Source organism: Miscanthus floridulus, chromosome 7 (assembly GCF_019320115.1).
Source record: "Miscanthus floridulus cultivar M001 chromosome 7, ASM1932011v1, whole genome shotgun sequence".
In the NCBI taxonomy this organism is placed as follows: domain Eukaryota; kingdom Viridiplantae; phylum Streptophyta; class Magnoliopsida; order Poales; family Poaceae; genus Miscanthus; species Miscanthus floridulus.
The window spans coordinates 91,637,026-91,641,536 of NC_089586.1; the positions used below are offsets into that span (position 1 = coordinate 91,637,026).

The window sequence follows — 4,511 nt, forward strand, 5'->3', positions numbered from 1 at the left end:
GACTCAACAAGATGGCAGGAGAAGCATTCTTGTCGAACATTCTTCTCAATGGACATTATGGGCATGTTGCTGGTCTAGATGACATCACCTTTCCGATGACACAGAACTCCCAGAGTACTCATGGTATTCCTTCTGAACTTGAACCACCAATTGATGTGGATGTACATGCTAGTCGCAGTACAAAGGGAACAAAGAGGCAAAAGAATTTTCACTGGAAGGAAGATGAAGTAGTATGCTCAGGTTGGTTAAATGTTAGCAAAGATCCAATTCATGGTGCTAACCAAACTCGATCCACTTTTTGGGGTAGAGTTCATTTGTTCTTTGAGAAGAACAACAAAACTGGCTCTGTTAGGACAGAGAGCTCCATCATGCACAGGTGGCTGACAATTCAATATCAAGTAAACAAGTTTCATGCTTGCTATGACGCCATTGAGCGTAGGAATCAAAGTGGATGCAATGTCCAAGACATGGTATGTTGTATATTGGTTGCATGTATTTCCTTTCTATTTTACTTCAATTATTTGGTTTTCAAATATATATATATGTATATTGGTTGAACAATTAAATTTCCTATGCAGGTTTCAGATGCATTGAAGATGTATACGGAAATAGAGGACAAAAAGGATTTACGCTTATGCCTTGCTGGAAGATACTCAAGGGGGAAGACAAGTGGGCAGCAAAGAGAATAGAGCTTGCTGAGTTGGAGAAACTAGCGAAGCAGAAAATAAACAAGAACACCAAGAAGGCGTCCAGGCCAAGGGAAGAAGAAGAAGCTACCAACAATGATGAAGCTATGGTGGGTGCTGATCAAGAAACCCAAGCAAAAGAAGCAAGGAAAAGGCCAGATGGGGTAAAGAAAGCAAAAGAAGCCCTTAGGCGAGGTGGTGGCGAAGCTTGCATGGAGGCTTTGGACAAGATGTGGGCAAAGAAGGAAGCTTTCGACATGGAAAAAGAGAAGGCAAAGGAGGAGAGGTTTCTTGCTTCTCTTGAGCTAGACAAGGCAACGCTAGAACTTGAGAAGAAGCATGTGGCAAATGATGAAAAAAGGGCCGAAGCAGAGTTGATGAAAGAAGAGAAAGAAATAATGCTAGTGGACAAGAGGTCTCTCAACCCACTTCAACTACAGTGGTGTGAGATGATGCAGAAGAAGATCATGTCAAGGCTTTCACCAAATTAGTTTTAGATATTCTCATTTGAGTTGTGGAATTATCAAGCCTTTAGTTTGTTTTTATTTGAACCTATGTTTCATTCATCTTCAGAACCATTGTCGAAGTACAGTGCCATGTATCGGATTAATTTGCTTTGAATTACAAGTTATTGTATGCATCAGTACTTTCTTCATTTGAGTTTAAAATGTCTACGTGAATGCTACTGCTGCTCATGGTGTGCATGCTACTGTGTGCATGGCACTGTTCCTGAAAGTGACAGGAAACATTCAGGTTGTCAGGCTGAGGAAACGCATGTGTTCTGTTCTGTTGTTGCTCAGGTACTGCTGTCCATCCTGTGCTACTGATTCTAGTTGTGCTGAATGGTATACTACTACGCCGACAAACCGAGATATATATTAATATATGTTTCTCACGAGATAGGTAATATAAAATATAAATCATTAGGTAATATTGTTTTGTCTATCACTATAAAATATAAATCACATAAAATTATTATGTAGCTAATATAAATCTGGATGATGGTTCCATAGGTGTTCGATGAGGTCTTCTTTCAATTGCACGTGTGTTTCCTTGTTCCTGATCATTCTTTGCGCCTCAATATATCCATCAAGTGTACGAGTAGGTCGGCCATGAGCAAGTTTGACATTCTCACCACCATAATCAAAACGCTCGTTAGGGTCGACCACGAATCATTCGTCTTCCACAATCATGTTGTGCATGATCACACAAGCCCTCATGATCAATGCTACAGTCTCAATGTCCCAAAAGCGAGCTGGTCCTCGAACAATGGCAAACCTAGATTGAAGAACCCCCAAAAGCTCTCTCGACCATCTTCCTTGCTGCTTCTTGCGCTTTGGCAAAATATTGCCTCTTGTTCCCCATAGGAAGAGTAATGGACTTGACTAAAGTAGCCCATGACGGATATATACCATCTGCAAGATAATAACCCATATTATAGTCATGGTCATTAACAGAATAGTTCACTTCTGGAGCTCTACTGCCAGGTTATCAAACAAAGGAGATCTATGAAGAACATTGATGTCATTATGAGACCCGGGCATTCCAAAGAAGGCATGCCATATCCAAAGGTCGTTCGAAGCAACAACCTCCAAAATTATAGTGGGCTTGTTCACATGCCCCTTGTACTGACCCTGTTTATCATATGGACAGTTCTTCCACGCCCAATGCATACAATCGATGGACCCTAACATTCCTGGAAATCCTTGTTGCTCACCCATTGCAAGTAAGCGTGCTGTGTCCGCCTCATTGGGATATCTGAGGTATTCATCGCCAAAAATTTCAACAACTGCAGCAACAAACCTACGTAGGCTCTCAAGTGCAGTACTTTCGCCAATGCGTACGTACTCATCTGTCACATCAGCTGGAACCCCATAAGTGAGCATACGCATTGCGGCAGTGACTTTTTGGAAGCAAGTCAATCCAAGAACGTTGGCCGCATTCCTTTTCTGCACAAAGTACTCATCGTGTGCTTCAACAGCATTCATTATGCGTAAGAAAAGTTCTCTAGACATCCTGTACCTGAAGAAAACAAAACTAAAGTTTCACAACTCTAATAATATTTGAGCACATGAAACAAATTAATCCGAAGTTAAAGAACAAGAACCTGCGACGGAATATTTCGGGGCCGTATGTTGGATTGTCCGCCAAATAATCTCGAAACATCCTGTCATGGCCGCCTTCTCTATCACGGTTAAGAACTTTATGACCTTCGACAGAGCCACCGTGCCTTCCTTTGGCATTGGAATAGGTTTGCACAATTTGAGCTGCTGATAATATCAGAGAGTCATCATCATCGGATGATGAATCTTCCAATTGTCTTCTCGCTCGGGATCTCTTCCTAGGCATGATTCCTGACCACGAGCAGAGAGGATCAAGAACAAAACCTAGATCACTTGGAGTCCTATAGGAGGTCTACCGGACCTGATGGGACAAGGAGATGGGAGCCTTGGTGGAGTTCCTGACCTGCGACGGGACGAGTACAAGGGGCACGGCGATCCTGCGACGGGAGGAGTACAAGGGGCACGGCGATCCTGCGACGGGCGCGTACGAGGAATACCGATCGGCATGCAACGAAGGGAAGCTGTCGGGTGTACCAGTCAACAACCTCAACTGGTGGGCCCTCCTTTTTTTGTTTTGGCAAGTTAAAAATAGGGAATTGTTGGAGAAAGCTTATTTTTCACTTGGTATATTATTATAGCAACTTGCCAAAACACAACATTTGGCAAGTGATTTTTACCAAACTGTTGGAGATGCTCTTACCTGAACCGTGCATGCATGTTCGCGGCTTCAGCCGCCGGACCAAGTGCATGCTGCCCGGGCAGCCACTGTACGTGATTGTATATAGCGAAGGTACCAAAACCAGTATGGAGGTGATGTATACATATATGGCGAAGGCACCAAAACCAGTATGGAGGCAGCTAGCTTTGCCAAGCGAGGATGCCAAAACCGGATATGGAGGTGGTGGCAATGTGGCGCCTGGCACGACTTTGTGAGAGGTTCTCTGCAATTGATTGGTTGACTTGTGCTAGGGCCGCGGGAGCGTTTTTCCGCGGCAAAGCGTGACTGGTTGGGACTGGGGCAGATGGATCGAGATCGTCGACGACGTATACGTGGGTTGAGGAGGAGCATGCAAGCCCCAAGTCCGGTAACATGATGATGACGATGACCTGTACTGAAAGCGAAGGCGAATGGACGGACCACCAGCCTTCCTAGTTTTGGATATGATCTGCATGTCTCTCATGTCTCCGCGCGCCTCGCCCGCCTATAATTGCATTGCATTGCAGTTGCAGGGAACCCCACCCGCCACCCGGCAACGCCTGCATGGCCTCGGTGGCCATCAAGGGCATGTCAGCGATCCACGCCATGCTCCAAACATGTTTACCGCACTCCACATCAATGGACGACGGTGAATAAGCAGGTCGCAGACTAGCAGACGCAGATGTGGGATTCTGAGGCCCGGCCCCATTTCAAACACAGACAAATTTTCTCTGATAACGGTGGGATTCAACTGATTCCCAATTAATTTGCTGCTACATTTCAGTTCAATTTCAGCCTTCCAAGTAGATGCTCCAAATTCCTCGCAGATGCATGTACAATTCCATACTGCAAGCCGGCCGCCTCCATGACTTGCGTTCATTCAGACAACCACACGGCACACGCCAAGGTATTGGCAGGCAAATCAATCCACATAATCAGAGGGCACGCGCCATTGTCTCGTCCACGGATCTGGAGGCATGGCCAGGGCCAGGCTAGCTTTGTTCCCATGTGGGATCATCCTAGCATCATAGACATACACACTTGAGTGACCTGACACCTCATCAA

The 4,511-nt window shown here is 45.1% G+C and overlaps 2 pseudogenes; one reads left to right on the top strand and one right to left on the bottom strand.

Moving 5' to 3' along the window:
- On the top strand, nucleotides 1–1,177 carry LOC136463808 (glutathione S-transferase T3-like; annotated as a pseudogene).
- A 681-nt stretch (nucleotides 1,178–1,858) lies between these two features.
- Nucleotides 1,859–3,035, bottom strand: LOC136463809 (uncharacterized; annotated as a pseudogene).
- Nucleotides 3,036–4,511: the final 1,476 nt, after the last annotated feature.